This window comes from Macaca fascicularis, chromosome 5, assembly GCF_037993035.2.
Source record: "Macaca fascicularis isolate 582-1 chromosome 5, T2T-MFA8v1.1".
NCBI lineage: Eukaryota > Metazoa > Chordata > Mammalia > Primates > Cercopithecidae > Macaca > Macaca fascicularis.
Genome location: NC_088379.1, coordinates 19066773 through 19086391, shown reverse-complemented (window position 1 = coordinate 19086391; position 19619 = coordinate 19066773). Strand labels below are relative to the sequence as shown.

Sequence of the window (19619 nt, the reverse complement as noted above, 5' to 3'; positions counted from 1 at the left end):
TTTTACTATGAATTAGGAAATTAAAATTCAAAACATTCTGTTGGGGAGACACAATGAGCACAATAGTCCTGAACGTTTAACTATTGTGAAAATTAAGTTATAACTCTAACTAGAACAGGGGTCAGCAAACTGCAGTTCGTAAGATAAATCTTGCCCACTCTCAATTATTTATTTATTTAATTCTTAATATTATTTTTGAGACAGGTTCTCACTCTGTTGCCCAGGATAGAGTGTAGTGGCACAATCTTGGCTCACTGCAACCTCCACCTGCCAGGTTCAAGTGATTCTCGAGCCTCAGGCTCCCAAGTAGCTGGGACTACAGGCAAACACCACCAGGCCCAGCTAATTTTTGTATTTTTTGGTAGAGATGGGCTTTTACGAGGTTGGCCAGGCTGGTCTCCAACTCCCGACCTCAAGTGATCCACTTGCCTTGGCCTCCCAAATTGCTGGGATCACAGGTGTGAGCCACCACACCCGGCCCACTCTTCGTATTTATAAATAAAGTCTTGTGGGAACACAGTCACATTTGTTTACTTATATCTTGTAAATAGCTGCCTTCAAGAGGCAGAGTTGAGAGTCTTTGAGACAAAGATCAGGTGGCTTGCAAAACGTAAAACGGCTGGTTTTTTACCTAAGAAGTCTGGCAACCCCAGAACAAGAATATATTCAATTGTAATCTTTACAAAGGTGTTGGCTATATTTCAGCGTGTGTACTAGAGAACTGGAATAAGTTAAACAATTTGCTTACCTCTCTGAGCCTCAACACTGTCATCTGGAAAATGGGGATTGTTTTGAGGACCTAGTTGCTTATTCTAAGTAAAGTACTAGGGAAATTGTGGTCCTCTAATATTATCTTCGATCCAGTTCCCGTAGAGTTAGGCCTTCAGTGAATATCCTGGAATAGTTGAGGCTAATAGAGTTAGCGTACGTGAGCAAATGGCAAACAATACTTAGATTCATTCTCTTTAACAAGCTTTTGCCCAAAGATCTCTACAGACTTGCTCTTAAATGGAACACCATTTATAAATATTTCATAAACGTGAACCATTTTGAACAGTGAAAACCCTTTCCTTTGTTAGCATCATTGGTAATAGCATTAATAATAATAATTCCTACCCTTTGGGGCTTGAAATGCGAAAGCCATGGTGCTAAGTGATTCAAAAAGTGATTTGTTCAAGATGGTTTAACCAGGAAGTGATGAATTTAGAATGTGAAATCTGACATAACCTGAAAAAGCAAGCTTTGTAGCCAACATCCTATCATGCTTCCTGATGTTGTCCCTGGAGCTGCTTTCTCCTTGCCTCCCCATTATTGGCATCCCTACTTCCATCACTGCATTTTACCTTTGGAATTCAGGAAAAGAACAAGGCAGAGTTTGACGATCTACAGTCTTATTGGCTTCACCAAGAGGGAAAAAGGAATCCTAATTGTTAATGAATCCATACTAAATGAGAATCAGTCTCACAGCACACATAGAAAAACCGTTTTTTTTTTTTTTAATTTAACTAAGAATCAAGTTGAAATAGAGTAAAACTGTGATTATTCACCCTTTGATCACCAAAATTCAGAAATGACATGACTGACCTGACTTTTGGCTCTCAGGAACCTAAAACACTCAGGTAGCTGAGAAGAGTCAGTAATTTTATTAACCATGCAATAACATGACCCTGCATTTCACATATTTGGTTATTTTTTCAGCACTGTTTGTAGAGTTATGGCAGAACTTTGCTGTGCTATGTAAAGTAGTATGTCCTGTATTCAACTAGTGTACAATTCCATCATTCAGATTGCTCAATTATGTGAGATCCGCCAATAGTTACAGCATAGTTTGAGAAGCTGGGTGAGACAGGCATGGAGATTTTGGTGACAGATACATATTGCATTCAAAGAATTATATGGGCATAGTGGGTAGAACTGCTGTATTCTCTATGAGCTGCTTTCCAATGAGAAGGTAGGGAGGTAAAATTTCTGTACTTGCCTCAAGTTCTTCTTTATATGAGAAAATCTACAACAGAATCCTTAGGTTTCATGTCACTTTTTCTTAAAACAATGTGCATACAGAATTCTAGTTAACCACCTGTTATGAACTGAATCGCATTTCTCTAAATTTGTATGTTGAAGCCCTAATTCCCACAGTTACTGGCTAAATGGAATCATCAGGATGAAGCCTTAGTGATACAGGACTGGTGTCCTAATAAGGAGAGGAAAAAACACCAGAGCTCTCTCTGTCTCTCTCTATGAGCCTCAGAGAAAAGGCCGTATAAAAACTCAGCAAGAAGGTGACTGTCTGTCAGCAGAAATAAAGCCCTCACCTAATCAGTTGACACCTTTATTGGGGATTTCTGGCCTCCACAACTGTGAGAAAATAAATTTCTGTTGTTTAAGCTTGGTAGCCACAACCCACTCATATAGCATCTGTTGTAAACAGAAAACTAAGTTATAGCGATTCCATTCCAATGTCACGTAGATCAGAACTTTTGTCAATACAGGAAATACTTATTGTCAGATAAGACATTATGGCTGAAAGATTCCATTGTAATAATTTGCAAGTCCTTGAGAGAAATATCCTGGTACACATTTTTATAGAAGCTATGTATAAGCAAACTTTTCTTTGTACTGCCCTTATAAGTGGCAATAACCCTTTGAAATGTGCTTAATATGTGATTTCTAAATCACAGGGACTTTTTGGTTATTAAAGAAAAAATATTTCAAAGAACCTAAATATTTAAATAAATATCACATGTATAAAATTCTATAAGTCTGCTTTTTAATGAAAGAAGACTTTTAATGCAGTAAATTCATGTTAAAATTTTCTTTTTACTTAAAAATATTGCTGTTATTGTTAACATTTAATTTCAAAGGGAAATTTTGTTGCTGGGAGAAGTATTTGGAAGACATAGTAAAACCATTAATTTGTGGATTGCTGTTACAAAATCTTTGCATAATGTCTCCATCACTGATCAGCATCTCCTGGGATTTCTTTTAATTTTTCCACTATTCTCATGAATTTATCATACCTAGTTTAGCTTTCCTTAGCAGAATAGACTGTATATAAAGCAATTGAGCCAGCCAGCTATTTTGATCATGACCTTTTTTTTTTTTTTTTAAAGATTATAGTTAATATTTTAAGAGCCAGGCAATGTAGCCTTAGCAACCGAAACAGCACTGGACTCAACAGTAACTCAGTGGTAAATGTGGTCAGGAGACAGGAATTTGGTAACTTCAGGAGAGGATGATTTGGGGTTGAGATTTAGTTTGAGATTTAGTTTCCACCGTGTAAATTCCTGATGGTGGAGGTTTTTAGGTCCATATAGCATAGGGCTTATTTGTATAAGTTGGGGTCATCTGAGTTTGAACCTGCCAAGCCATCCCCTTGGGACTTCACAGAATGAAATTTAAGTGTTGAATTCATTGTTTATATATATATATATATTTTCTCATAAATTTTTGTGGTCTCTCTCTATTCAAGAAAAATAGACATCTCTTTGTTTAAGAAAATGGCTTACATTTTAAATATTTTTATGTGGCATATAAATACAGCCTATTTTATTTTTCACATATTTTGGCAATAACTCCGAGAGTATTGTATTTCAGCCATCATAAGGACATGTGAAGATTTATGGATATTTTTATACATCCTTAATATATCTAAAGAGCAGAGATCATTGATGTTTATGAGGAGCAACATGGATATTTCAAAAACTAGATTATCATAAGGATTCTGTATTGCTCCAGGACCTTCACATTGCAGCCTTGGTTTGCCTTTGGATTGATCTCAGGCCACCTTCACCAGGTTCTCCATTTATAATCACAGCTGAAGACTTGCTGTCTCGGAGGGATGCAGAGCATTTCAAGGCCTTCCTGTCTTTCCTAGTACTGTTCCCTCTGCTAGTAATGCCAACCCAACTCCCTTCATCTCATCGGCCATTTTTCATTTGACCAATTCCCATTTGCCCTTTTAAACCTTCCTCAGGTTACCAGTGTAGCTGTTTCTGACCCTTCCATGCAGAATTAATTGGCCTGCCACAACACCAAAGACATCTTTTATTATGAGTTATTCACTCACCCATCTCTGCCATCAGTGCAAGTGTTCCTCAAAGGCAAGGGTTGTGTTCATGCCTCTTGTGTTTCATCTCGCGGGCTTTGTGCTGAGTCTGGCATGGAGTAAACAATGCGTAGATGTTTGCTCACTAGGCCTGTAGTCCTAGATTTGCTAATTCTGCAGTCTAACTTTGAAAGTTTGTGACAGATACACACACATCATAGATCATACATAGTGAGGTTGTTTTAGGGAGAATCATTGGGAAATAAAACCTTCACTCTGTGAGTATGTTGGTGTAAATGGTATGATCTGTTTCATGATTTTGGGAATAAAGTCATATCTTTTTAATATTGGGATCTCCTTTATTCCAACTAGCATGGATCAGAACCAATCTCTCTCTTGGGTCTTTCGTATGCTATGAATTATTAATGGTATCCAAGGAGCAAATTCTTGAGTCTGCCTCATTTATCGGAAGCCAGAATTCAGGTACATGTAGAAATAAAATATTACAAATGGCCCTAGAAAATCGCCAGAGAGAAAGCAGAAGAAATGTTCCTGTCCTCAATTTTTCGCTTTTATTGCAATAACATACACAAAACATAAAATTTACCATTTTTAAAATGTGTAATTCAGTGGCATTAAGTAGTTTCATATTGTTGTACAACCATCAGCACTAACTATCTAGAAATTTTTCATTATTCCAAATTGAAATTCTGTACCCACTAAATACTAACTCCTCATTCCCTTCCTTCCCCCAGCCCCTTGTAACCATTTTTTTCTAGTTTCTGTCTCTGTGAATTTGACTACTCTAGGCATCTCATGTAAGTAGAATTACACAATATTTGTCGTTTTGTGTTCAACTTATTTTGCTCAGCATAAAATCTTCAGAGTTCATCCAGGTTGTAACATGCATCCAAATTTTCTTCCTTTTTAAGACTGAATGATTTCTATTGTGTGTATACAGCACATTTTGTTTATCCATTCATCCATTATGGGCATTTGAGTTACTTCTACCTTTTTGGCTATTGTGAATAATGTTGCCATGAATTTTGATGTATGAATATCTGTTTAAGTCCCTGGTTTAAAGTTTTTGTAGTGTGTGCCAAAAGTGGAACTACTGGATCATTTAGTAATGCTATGTTTAAGTTTTTGAGAAACCGCTATACTTTTTATCATAGTGACTGCAGATATTTCCACCAAGAAGATCTAAGGGTAATAATTTCTCCATATCCTTGTCAACTTGTTATTTTCTGTGTGTTTGGGTTTTTCTTTTCTTTTTTTTTTTTTGTAAATGTTATACTAGTTGTCTGAATAGGTATATGAGGGATTTTTTTTTTCTGCTGCTGCCAGAAAAAATTTATTTTTTTGCCAAAAATATTCCTTGCATTAAGGAAGCAAAGAACACCAGTTGGGTGACTGAAAATTTTCAAATAGCTCATTTTAATATAATATTCTAAAATATAAAATGAAACAGAAATATCTCCTGCCTAACAAGATGATTCTTGCTTTGGTCAAAAAGTCCTGTGTGGCAATAGTATGTGTCACCTCCTGGAGAAGAGCTCCTGGATGACTTACGATGTGCCTTTTCCTGTTAAGTGGGATGTACCCAATAACAGAGTCCACTGGCCTGAGGTCCTAATCAAAGACCACAGGAGCAGAGCCCTAGATGGACATGCAACATGAGTGAGAAACAAATCTTTGTTGTTTTAGGCCCCTGAGATTTAGAGTTTGTTATCAAAACCTAATCTAGCTTATTCTGGCTGACGCAATGCAATAATCCGTTGTGAAATACATGTTATCATAAATCAGATGTACAAAGGCTATTACCCAAAGAAGAGAATAATGTCAAGAACATTTACCAATTCAGAGAGTTTCCATTTTTAATACAGTGAAAGATAATTTTTTAAAAGTGTGTAATGTTAGATTTTGTAGTTCAGAGATTGTGTAGATGAATGTACTGCCAAGGAAAGACTACACTGGACTAAACCGAAGGCAACTTTATTTGGATACTTATACTATATAAAGTAGCATATTTCACAATAGAGGTTTCATCTTTAGACAACCTGTTTTATTTTAGGTATCCCTTTAGTCTATGTACTAATCAGATAGCTTTGCTACATAAAATATAATTTCTCTTTATGTCTCCACAAATGTATTTATTTATCTTTGTCACTTAGCAAGTTCTTCATTCATTCATCTTCATTCTTATTCATTTATAAGTTCATTCAACAATGATGTTTTAATGCCTAGTGTATGTATTCTGTTTGGTACTGGAGGTGAAGGGGTGTGTGAGTGTGTGTGTGTGTGCGTGTGTGTGTGTGTGTGTGTATGTGTGTATGTCTGTGTTTGTGATAGTTATGCTGGTTAATGGGTATTGAGATAATATTACATTGTCCCTGTCCTCAAAAACTTTGCAGTCTAGTGTAATATATATAGTCACAGTAACCTTCAAGTAGTACTGGAATTGACAAATTACAGTAGTAGAAGAACATTTTCAGTGGAATAATAGTCATTTGGACACTAACTGGTGAAAACTTCAAGCCTGTATAATTCAATTGGAAAAGACCAATCCTGTCCCAGAAGAATGTGCTATTTTACTCAGTGAGCAGGAAAGATAGTTGTGAAGACATGGATACATTCCATTACCTGGAAAGTTCTCTTAGAATGGGGGACACCGTTTGGAGAGGGAGTAGATATTACTTAAAGACACATAAAGAGTGTTTTTCCAATAAGCAGTCCACATGAAGCAAAAGCTTCCTTCTCTGGCAAAAGTCAAATCATCTACAGTCACGTTCCATATAACCACGTTTCAGTCAATGACAGACTGCACATACAGTGGTGGTCCCATGATAATATAATGATGTTTAAAAATTCCTGTTGACCTGTGACATTGTAGTCATTGTAATGGCATGGTTTTTTTGTTTTGTTTTGTTTTTTGTTTTGAGACGAAGTCTCACTCTGTCTCCCAGGCTGGGGTGCAGTGCCGTGATCTTGGCTCACTGCAAGCTCTGCCATTCTCCTGCCTCAGCCTCCCGAGTTGCTGAGACTATAGGTGCCCGCCACCATGCCAGGTTAATTTTTTGTATTTTTAGTAGAGACGGGATTTCACCGTGTTAGCCAGGATGGTCTCGATCTGCTGACCTCGTGATCCACCCGTCTCGGCCTCCCAAAGTGCTGGGATTATAGGCGTAAGCCACCGCACCCAGCCAATGGCAAGGTTTAAAACATTATTCATGTGTCTGTGGTGGTGCTGGTGTGAACACACCTGCTATGCTGCCAGTCATATAGAAGTACCTGATAATAATGAGTATGTTACTGATTTATGTATTTACTATACTATATATTTTATTATTTTAGAGGGTATTCCTTCTACTTATGAAAATTAATTGTAAAACAGCCTCAGGCAGGTCCTTCAGGAGGAATTCCAGGAGAAAGCATTGTCATCATAGGAGATGACAGCTCTATGTATGTTATTGCCCCTGAAGACCTCCCAGTGGGACAACATGTGGAGGTGGAAGACAGCGATATTGATATTTATCATGACACTGTATAGGCCGATGCTAATGTATGTTTTTATGTCTTAATTTTTAACAAAAAGTTTAAAGAGAAAAAACATCAAAACTAAAAATAGAATGAGCTTCTAGAGTAACAAGATAAAGAACAAAACACATTCACAGCTGTACATTGTGTTTTAAGCTGTGTTATTACAAAAGAGTCAAAAAGCCTTTAAAAAATTTACAGTAAGTGCAAGTGAGTGTATCATTGAAGAAATTTTTAAAGTAAATGTTGTGTAATTGCACAGTGTTTATAAAATCTACAGTAGTGTACAATAATGTCCTAGGCCTCACAGTTGCTCACCATTCACTCACTCAGAACATCATCCAGTCCCGCAAGCTCCATTCATGGTAAGTGCCACATGCAGGTGCACATTTTTCATCTTGCATTTTTCTTGAACCTTTTCTATTTTTAGATATGTTTAGATACAAAAGTGCTGACCATTGTGTTACAATTGCCTACAGTATTCAGTACAGTAACATGCTGTGTCTCTTTGTAGCTTAGGAGCAACAGGCTATACCAGGCAGCCTAAGTGTGTAGTAAGCTATACCCCCTAGGTTTCTGTAAGTACACTCTGTGATGCTCATACAATGACAAAATCACCTAACGACTCATTTCTCAGAACATATCCCCGTCATCAAGCCAGGTATTACCGTATATAACTCCTTAATCTCTTCCCATCCAGCTGTAACTGCTACTGCTCCACTGTAACTCTTGTTCAGGGACCTCCAAGATATTCTGACCTTAGATTGTCAAATTTTTTTCCATATTGGAACATATTACCATTTCCATATTACAACATACTTCCATATTATGACACTATTGGCCCTGGAATCTGTCATGAATTTCTCCTGTCTTCCTTTTCCATTTTTTTCCTCATCATTATTCATGGAAGTTTTTCCGGAATATTAGCCTTTGGCCTCCTTCTCTTTTCTTTATTGGTCTCTCATTTGTTGCTGCACCTACTCTTAGAACTTTATCTTTCATTTCAAGTAAATAACTTTTTTTTCTTTCCAACTTTTATTTTAGGTTCAGGGGATGCATGTGCAGGTTTGTAACATGGGTAAGTTGTGTGTCGTGGGGGTTTTGTGTACAGATTATTTCATCATCCAGGTGACGAGCATAGTACCTGTTGGTAGTTTTTCTAACCTCACCTTTCTCCCACCCTCCACTCTCAAGCAGGCCCTGGTGTCTATTGTGCCCTGTTTTGTTCACTTGTACTCCATGTTTAGCTCCCACTCATAAGTGAGAACATGCAGTATTTGGTTTTCTGCTCCTGTACCAATTTGCTTGGGATAATGGCCTCCATTTCCATCCACGTTGCTGCAAAGTACACAATTTCATTCTTTTTTTTAATGGCTTCCTAGTAGTCCATAGTGTATCTGTACCACATCTTCTTTATCTAGTCCACTGTTGATGGGCATCTAGGTTGATTCCATGTGTTTGCTATTATGAATACTGCTGCAGTGAACATACATGTGCATGTGTCTTTATAGTAGAATGGTTTATATTCTTTTGAGTATTCACCCAGTAATGAGATTTTTGGGTTGAATGGTAGTTCTGTTTCAAGTTCTTTGAGAAATCTCTAAACTGCTTTCCACAGTGGCTGAACTAATTTACATTCCCACCAACAGTGTATAAGCTCTCTGTTTTCTCTGCAGCCTCACCAGAATGTTATCTTCTATTTGATGATAGTCATTCTGACTGGTGTAAGATGGTATCTCATTGTGGTTTTCGTTTATGTTTATCTAATGATGAGTGACGTTGAACATTTCTCATATGCTTGTTGGCGGTGTATATGTCTTCATTTGAGAAATGTCTGTTCATGTCCTCTGCCCATTTTTTTGTTTTGTTTCTTTGCTTGCTTATTTGTTTACGTCTCTTATAGATTCTGGCAGTTAGACCTTAGTTAGATACATAATTTGCAAATATTTTCTCCCATTCTGTAGGTTGCCTGTTTACTCTGTTGATAATTGGTTTTTCTATGCAGAAGCTCCTTAATTAGGTCCCGTTTGTCAATATTTGTTTTTGTTTCCGTTGTTTTTGGAATCTCCATCAATACCTTTCCCAAATTCCATTTCTCTGATTGCAATTATCTGGTGAATGTCTCTTTCTACATATTATTTAAATGTTTCAAAGTTAAATATTTTAAAAAGAAAATTTGTTTTGCTTATTTCTCTCACAATTTTTTACCAATTCCCTCAGGCTACAAGCCTTCAAGTCATATCTTCATGGTTAAGACCATAATATAGGTTAGACATACCTGAATTAAAATGTCAACTTTATTCTTGAAGCTATGAAACCTTAAATCGCTTACTAATGTCTGTAAGGATCTATTTTCTCATCTATATACTGGGATAATAATAGCAACTTCCTGTCCAGGATATTTATATAAAATAACCAATTCATGTAGAACACAATTTGTAGAGGTAGATACAGGGTAAGTGCTACAAATTGGCAGTTTTTATTAATATTTAATATTATCCTCATATAATCAGAAACTAAGTACATTTACTTCTACCTTTAAAATAGGTCTTACATGAATTCTTTACTTTCCATTTCCATTTAACCACTTTTATTTCAACTCGTATTACTTCCCTTGCTTGTATACCATGGAAGAGTGGGCATTTTATTCAGTCCTTAACACATGGACAGAGATGATCAGAAAAGAGGACAGAAAGCATTTTAGTTGAGAGAAACCACTGAGGCAAGAAAATGAGCATTGTCTTCAATGACAAGCAAAGACTAGAGTTTCTCTGGAACATGAAGTTTATGTGGAGGATGTTTATAATGATTGAGTTCAATGTGCCTTCTTCCATGGGCACAAGGACAGGAGAATCTGATTGATAAAAGAAGGGTCATGTGCAAATCTGTGCTTCATGAACATTAACAGAATCTGGTTTTAGAATGACAGAACAGAATAAGGAGATATTGGAGAGAAGGGTTAGGAGGCTGCTGGAATTACACAGTTGAAAAATGATACCTTGTCTGTCATGAAGAGAAATCCCAGAAAGCAAAATAACAATTCTGGAGAAGCCAGGCTCTATTCCAGAGATTGTTTTCTAGTCTCTATGGGAAGGAAGAAAAGACTATGCTCGATTGAGAGAATCTGGATTATAGTAAAGTTACTGAAAGTAGGAACCTGGGTATGAAGAACATGGCAGGAATGTAGTTACTAGAGCTGGATTACCACATGAACCAGGACAAAGGAGGAACTCAAGCTGTTAGAATTATGTTCATGAAATCTCCAGTATTTACACAGAATGTTCTTTTCTTGAGACAGGATCTCGCTCTGTCGCCCAGGCCGGTGTGCACTCCCATGGTCATAGCTCCCTGCAGCATCAACATCCTTGGCTCAAGCGATCCTCTCTCATCAGCCTCTCAAGCAGCTGGGACTACAGGTGCACACTGCTACACCAGCCTTGTTTTTTAAAACATGATTTGTACAGATGTGGTCTTGCTTTTTTGCCCAGGCTGGTATTGAACTCCCGGCTTCAAGTGATCCTCCTGCCTCAGCCTCCCAAAGTGCTGGGATTATAAGCATGAGCCACTGTGCCCAGCCTCAGAATGTTCTTATATGCCTATGTGCATATGAATTTTCTGGGGACCGTGTCCATAGCATTTATCACACCCCAGGAGGCCCATAAAAAACAACAACAAAATATTTAAGACTTGCTACATTAGACTGTAAGCTTTATGATGACTAAGGCCATCTTATTCTGGTACAGCACTTCATCTGTTGTGTATGAGCCATGTCTGTTTTAATGACCATTTTTTTTAATTGAATGAATGGATTAATAGATGAGGGAATAAATGAATGTCTTTATTTTGATGCTTTCCTTGAGGAAAAACAGTTGAACTTCAGACCATATGTTTTCTGATTATTTTAAATTTACAACTAGTCATGTAATATTGTTGAACTGAAGAAATTCTCTTGAATAGAATAATAGCTTTCAATGCTCACTTTCTGTGTTGGCTTGGGTCCTCTAAGATGTAGATGCCAAGACATGATTAAGTGTGCAAGAGATTTATTAAAATAGGTTTATCACCAAATAATAACAGTAAATAGTGATAGAAATTTAGACAACTCCTGTGAATGACAACGGGAGAGGGAGAAAGAGTTAGAAGGCAGAGCCTTCAGACTGCCATGTTGTTCTTACACCTGAGAAAGGAGAGAGGAAGAAAGGAAGATTGGGTAAGAAGAGCCTCTGATTGCCGTAAAGTTCTGAGAAAGGCTCCACAAGTCTAACACGGAGTCTTTGAGCCAAATACAAATGTTTCCACTTCAGAAACAAATGGGGTAGCCCTAGCAGCCTACTATACTCAGTCATCAGTTGGGAGCCGCCAGGAGATGTGAGGCCTTGAAGTGAATGATCAAAGTGGCTATAGATGGGAGCTGTCATTCAACTATGCTACTCAGAGTAGGCTCTCTTGAAGAGAGTTCTGAGAACACACCTCCATACCTGCTGTACTTTTGTACCAGGAAAATTTTACAGCTCAGAGTTGAAATATGAACTTTCCACTAAGTTTTTACTGGATATTTGTGCTGGATGAAAACCAGAATTTCAAGAGTGTTCCTGAGATAGCAGTCACATAGTGATCATATGGATCAAGATTGCTTAAAAGACTGTAAGACTTGTGCAAACCAGGCTGAAGAAATAAACAAAATTGTCTGTTTATCATGGGCTATAGTTTTGTGAGGGGACAATGAATAAGACTGACTGTGTCATATGTATCTGAGCATATAATTATTTGCTTTCTGATGAATTCTAAAAATCTGAAATGGCGTGAAAATTAATATTCAAATTTAAATGGCCTTCATCTCTTGGAGACAACAAACCAGTGTTTAAGTAGCCACCTAAGACTATGCAGTCTGTATTGTGGGGACTACTCTGCCTCCAGTCATCTATGGTAACATTCTGAACACAAAAATGTAAAGTGGCTCGGTGCAGTGGCTTACGCCAGTAATCCCAGTGACTCAAGAGGCTGAGATGGGAGGATCACTTGAGTCCAGAGCGTCCAGGCTGCAGTGAGCGATGATTATGCTGCTGCATTCCAGTCTGCGTGACAGAGCAAGAGCCTATCTCTAATAAATAAGTAAATAATGAAGTGCATTTAGAACCTATTTAAGATATAGCATTTGCAAGAAAAGCTTAACTCAAAAATCAGCTTGGATCAACTTCTTCTTCCATGTAATAGGTATATATTTCATGGAACTTTGGAGTGGGAAATGAGTTGAAAAATTTTCCAGTTTTGACCTGTAGACTATTAGAGACCATTTGGAAATGATTCTCTCCATCTAAATATTCCAACTGAAAACCAAAACTCTTGACCCTTTCTCTTGCTGTCCTTACATTATTCTATATCCCTGGGATCTGGAACATAAAATTTAGACTGCACCATCCATTTTGTAAAAGTTGACTTCAAAAGTTTTGATATCAGGATAAAATAAACAAGAGGTAGAAATGAGAATTAGTGTGACTGCTTCAAGTCAGGTTCCTGCACTTTCAATTCAGAGTTTATTTTCCAGCATACATTCTCGACACAGTCAAAATTACTAGAGCAAGAGAAATGTCATTATTAGGGGAAAAAGAAAATGCGTGAAGGTAAATGTGTGGGTCTATGTCTGAACTTGGCTAATGAGTTCACATTTGTGAAACCAAGAACACAGATAGTTCCCCAAAATAATGTTTTAAGCAGAATGAGTTTAGCAAAATGAACATAATCTATCCATTTCCCCCAAAGAAATGTTGCAACAAGGTTTACACTTAATTGAGCTTTTCTTCAAAGGGTCTATAAAAGTGTATGTAGTTTATAACCTGTGAATTTCTCAACATTTGTAAGTCTTGCATTCTCAGGAAATATCAGTAATGTTTTAGTAGCTATAGACATTATTTTCTTCCTTGTTTTCCTTTTTTCTTTCTTTTTTTCTTTCTTTTTTTATTATTATTATTATACTTTAAGTTCTAGGGTACATGTGCATAACGTGCAGGTTTGTTACATATGTATACTTGTGCCATGTTGCTGTGCTGCACCCATCAACTCGTCAGCACCCATCAACTCGTCATTTACATCAGGTATAACTCCCAATGCAATCCCTCCTCCCTCCCCCCTCCCCCCTCCCCATGATAGGCCCCGCAAGGATCTAGAACTAGATGTACCATATGACCCAGCCATCCCATTACTGGGTATATACCCAAAGGATTATAAATCATGCTGCTATAAAGACACATGCACACGTATGTTTATTGCGGCACTATTCACAATAGCAAAGACTTGGAATCAACCCAAATGTCCATCAGTGACAGACTGGATTAAGAAAATGTGGCACATATACACCATGGAATACTATGCAGCCATAAAAAAGGATGAGTTTGTGTCCTTCGTAGGGACATGGATGCAGCTGGAAACCATCATTCTTAGCAAACTATCACAAGAACAGAAAACCAAACACCGTGTGTTCTCACTCATAGGTGGGAACTGAACAAGGAGATCACTTGGACTCGGGAAGGGGAACATCACACACCGGGGCCTTGTTTTTCTACATAGTAGATATACCATACTTTGCCTGGAATGGAGTCATTATTTCAAATAATGAAAATGGACACAAAATCATATAGAACCAGTTCAGGTAAAAATATTCTGAGGAAAGGGTTATATGGAAGTGCCGTATGCTCAGAGGGTCATACACATTTAAACAATTGCCTCCTGAAAGAATTTCTCCTTAGTCAAAAATAGCAGTCCTTTGGGTTTAGTTTTAACCTTGTTGGATAAAATAATGTGTTCAGTGGAATGTCAATTTCTTTTAATCATTGACACAAAAGGAGCATTGGTGTAGCCTTTCTGTCAATCTTCTCTCAGTAGTTCAAGTGGTTACTCAAGAAAAGTAATTCCAAAATGCCTGTAACAATTACTCTACCTTTTCCTTCCTATTAACATGATGGATGCCTTACTTTGCACTACTATACCAAATAACATAGAGTGGGTAACGTATAAAGAAAAGAAATCTATTTCTCACAGTTTTGTATGCTGGGAAGTCTGAGATCAAGGGGCCAGCATGTGGCGAAGGCTGCTCTTCGCTTTCAAGGTGGCGCCTTGATGCAGCATCCTCCCACCGGGAGGAAAGCTGGGTCCTTGTGTGGTGGGAAGCAGAAGGATAAAAAGGGGCGAACTCTGTCTGCCCAGCTTTTGTTGTAGGGGCACCTAATCCCTTTCATGATGGCAGAGACCTCATGACCCAATCACCTCCCGAGACCACACCTCTAAATACAATCACTTTGAAAACACCCAAATTTTGAAAGGTACTTATTCAAACCATAGCATTGAAATTATCTTTTCCCACTGAAACACAGATTACTCTTTTCAGTAAATTCTGTTCAGGACCCAGTTGCTGAGTGGAAAATGATGTGCATGATAATCTAATCATCTATTAAAACCTTACACAAAACAAACGTGCCATTTTTTTTTCTCACGGCAGAGCATGAACCTTGATAATCTGAAACCTATGTTCGATAAATTAGGAAAACTTCTGTATTTATCTCAGTAAAACACACAGACTTTTTTATCTCTTGTCTCCAGGCAGTTTCAGATAACCCACTTACAGAAACATCAATGCCAACTTTTTGTTGTCAGCTACATTCACACATTTAGATTGCCATTTTTTCAAAAGGATGCTAAAGGTATAAATGTTGTTTTTAATATCTGGTTTTATATTAAAGACAAAGAGTATTCTCAAGTTTATTTTTTTCTGTAGTTTCATTAAGTTCTTTCAGTATTAAAGTGTGAAAGGTGACATACTCATTTTCATTCTGTAAGAAGTTAAGAGTAGCCTAGCAAGCTGTTTGTGTTATTAAAATAAAAATTGTATCTAAATGTTTAGTAAGTAGTTTTTCTTATTTGTAGAGCTAAGGAGATTATATCTACTATTTATGTTTTAAATTAAACACATATGTATATATATAAAATCACATAATCATATGTAACATATATATCAGTTAGTCTTCATGTTTACCCTATAAGGTGGGTATCATCACCTTCATTTTATATAAATGAGGCTTGGCTAAGTATGTTACCCTAAGTCATAAAATTAGCTAGTGATTAGAACCCAGGTGGTCCAACTGCCAAATCGCTAATTTTTAAATGAGACTTATGGCTTCCATGATGGTTACACTCTCTCTAAGGCCTGAGCATTTTGTGTTCATGTATTATTTAATGGTCCAGTTGAAACACTGTGAAGTAGTGCCAAGAATATGAACTGTGGTTTTGTATGGATTTCACTTTCATTTCTTACTCCCCTTTCTACCTGCAGTGTGATTTGGTGCAAGATACATACATTCTCTGAGTCTTATTTCCTCAGCTGTGAATAAAACAAGTAAAGTTTATCTGTCAACCTAAATAGAAAATAGAGAAAAACTCTCTAAAAGAACAAGGGAGCAGATTTAGTAAACCATGTTTGTATTCAGGAAGGAAAAGGACAAAGATCTTAAAAGGAAAAAAATAAGGAGGATTATATAATTGTTTATAATTGTTTTGAAAGAAATATCCTTGGCTACAAAGATCAATAGTAAGGGTGATGCCAGTTCGCACCTGGACAGGCAGTTGCTGGGCAAATGTCTTTGCAGAAGTATTTTTCATGTAAGGTTGTGATGGCCTTTGTGCAAGGTTGTGGCATTTGCAGAGTCGTTTGTGATATTTTTGTTATACAAGCCTGAGAACCCTCTCTTCATGGCATTTTCTGGCTCTATTCTATTTGTCAGGTTTTTTTCTTTTTTAATATTGGTCGCTTTATTTTGATTCTAAAAATTTTACATTTCCCTCCCCACTTTTTTTGAGACAGTCTCACGCTGTCATCCAGGCTGGAGTGCAGTGGCACAATCTCTGCTGACTGCAACCTCCACTTCCTAGGTTCAAGCGATTCTCCCGCCTCAGCCTCCCGAGTAGCTGGGACTATAGGCATGCACCACCACACCTGACTAATTATTGTATTTTTCGTAGAGATGTGGTTTCACCATGGCCAGGCTGGTCTCAAACTCCTGCCCTCAAGTGATCCACCCCTTTTGGCTTCCCAAAGTCCTGGGATTAGAGCCATGAGCCACCATGCCCAGCCCATTTCCCCTTTTTGATCAAGACCTTTCTTCAAAAGCATCACTGACCAGTCATCTTCTAGTTAGGTTTTGTTGTTCCTCAGTGCCAGGATGAACGTGCTCCAATTGTTGATCACGTCTCAATTTGGCGGAGTGATTGGGAACTAGGAGTCAGTGTCAAACTGGTCACATTTGAGCAACAAGGGAGGTTTGAAGGGAGTGGCTCTCAGGCTTAGTTTGCCCTGAGTCTACTATTAAGTTCCATTTTGGTCATTCCATAGTCTTGTGCTATCATCAGAATGTGCTGGGCCAGTACTATTTTGTTAGAAGCTGTGTTCTTCAAGAATTAAACAAGTAATAGAAACAAAATACAAAGTAAAATTAATAGTAATATGTCAATTCCAGGTTTCACAATGGTTTTGGGCCATGAACCTAGGCTTAAAGTAAAGCAATTGAATGAATCAATGATCCTCGGGATTTAGGTGAGACCTGTTGAAAACATGTGGCCTATTTTCTCATTTTTATTACTTATTTTTTTTCTTATTAGTGCATATGATTCTCAACTTTTCGAGAGTATTTTATCCAGGTAATGTAGTATCAGCAGTGGTACAAACATTTATTTAACAAGTTGTTAAAGCAAACTAAACATGGTCTGAGAAGGACTCTATACTTCTATATTTGAGTCGCTGTGGATGAACTGTAATCTAGCTTAATAGTAGACGAGATGGAAAACGTAACATAGGAGTATGTGCCTGTAACAATAGCTGAGTTTTGACAAATCCCAGCAGCCATACTTCAACCATTCATACACTGCTGAGAGTTCAAACTGTGTTCAGATAAGGCATATGCTGAGCGGTAACCAATCCAGCCATTCTGTACCTCACTTCCCATTTCTGTACGTCATTTCCCTTTTTTGTCTATAAATCTTCTTCCACCACGTGGTGCGCTGGAGTCTCTGAATCTGCTGTGATTCTGGGGGCTGCCGGATTCCCTAATCATTCATCACTCAAACTCCTTTCTATTTAACTTGGCTGAATTTTTCTTTTATCAAAGTGGATATTAAAAAATTTCTCAGGTTAGGTTTTGTTATGAAAAGAAGAAATTGATTGCAAAATCCTAATTACACCATGATGTTGTCAAACAGAAAAGGTAGACATCAGGAGAGGTGAGAGTCTTATTATAATATGGAATTTTGTTATGACATGGTGGAAAAAACTATTTGCAGCATGAAAAATCCAAGTTCTTTTTTGAGTTTGCAGTTTGAATGTCTCTGGTCATAACATTGGGTGGTTTAGTGAACTTTGTATGGCCTATACATCATTTATGAAGCTGATTTGTTCCTTGAAATGCATCTAGTTTAGCTTAGAGGGCTTTAGAAACACAGGAGTTTTAATTTTTAGCTGGAAAAATATAGATCAATACCCTGCAAATAATGAATTGCTACAACGAATGATAATAATAAAGACACTTCAAGGCACAAAGAAGATCCTTGTGGCTAGAGCAAGAATTATATACAAGAAATAATGGTCACAGAGGAAATACAAGTATCAGTTTTTTAAAAAAACTAGGCACACATCCCACATCTTAGAATGGCACTTTCTGGTCAAAATTTTAATGGAGAACTTGATTGTGACCAAGAAGGTCTCATGAGTTTTCATACTACTCGCTTATTTCCTTCTACAATAGTTAAATGACTAATTCCAGCCCAAATTGCTAATAGAGTTGGAGATTTGGAGATGGTGATGAAGATGGTAGGGAAGAGAAGTCTCACCAATAAGGCCAGCAAATATTCTGTGTGTGTTTCTGTGCGTGTGCCTGTGCATGTGTCTTGTGTTTTGTAAGGATGGAGGTAGCTAGAAAAAGAATGAGAGAGAAAAACCATAACCATTTCAAGTTTCATCTCCTCACCCTCAGAATGATAACAAATGTTAAAAATTATTCAGCCATTATAATGCAGTAGGAAGTGAATCCTTTTTAATGAGTTACCTTTTTAATCCTTTCAAGTTCTCTAAATTGGGTACTATTGTTACTGATATTTTACATATGAGAAAACTGAGGCACATAGGTTAATTAATAGTTAATTAATTGCCTACACTTACATATCCTGTAACTAAACTAGTAGGGATATAAACCCAGGCAATCCTATCCCGAAGTTCAATGATAATCACCATACTATACTATCTCCCTGGTATGGTTTTTCTCTGAGGACAGTCATTAGTGTCACTCATCACTTAGTTTGGGTATGGCTTGGACCTTGACCAGCCTATATTTATATTTTTATAAATGCATTAGATTTATAAGAAACCTATAACATAGGTTTCTTTCAAGGAACTCAGGGCACCATTCAAAAACATAGATATGGAGAAATAGCATTTTGTATCTGCCTTTAGGTTAGGAAACATGAGAAGTGTAAGAAAAAGTCGTTGGGATCGAGGAAATCTGGAATGAGTGAGAACTGCGGACCAAAGAATCAGTCCTCCCCCTTCCCTTCCAGATTTGTAGTGTAACTTGTTAAAATAATCATGAGCATTCCAAATGTTATAGTTTTATAGCATCTTTCCAAGTGAGACAGATTGGATTACATTATCGATCTTATACTGAGTAGCTTTATATACTTAAGCTAGTGGTAAGGATTGCATGGAAGGATTCTCACCAAAGAGGTTAGCAGAATGTGACTTCATTTGAGCATAGGGTCTTTATAGAGGTAACTGATTTAAAATGAAGTAATTAGTGTGAGCCCTAATCCAATATGACAGGTGTCTATTAGTAAGGTGAATTTTGGACACAGAAACAAATATGCACAGAGGAAAAAGATGTGAAGACACACACAGAGAAGGCAGCCATGTGACTGGAGTGAAGCATCTGCAAGCCAAGAGAACTGGTATGTGTATTGCTGGCACATATTAGCAGCTGGAAGATACAAGGAAGAGCACTGCCCT

At 37.4% G+C, this 19619-nt stretch overlaps 1 long non-coding RNA gene across 2 annotated transcripts in view; it reads right to left on the bottom strand.

The window, feature by feature from the left end:
* Positions 1 to 4063: 4063 nt before the first annotated feature.
* The window catches only part of LOC135970885 (uncharacterized), a 440877-nt gene continuing 425321 nt past the window's right edge, over positions 4064 to 19619 (bottom strand). For both annotated transcript variants that reach the window (XR_010586762.1, XR_012435305.1), the window contains one exon: positions 4064 to 4154. This is a non-coding gene — a long non-coding RNA (uncharacterized lncRNA). The remainder of the gene's footprint in view (positions 4155 to 19619) is intronic.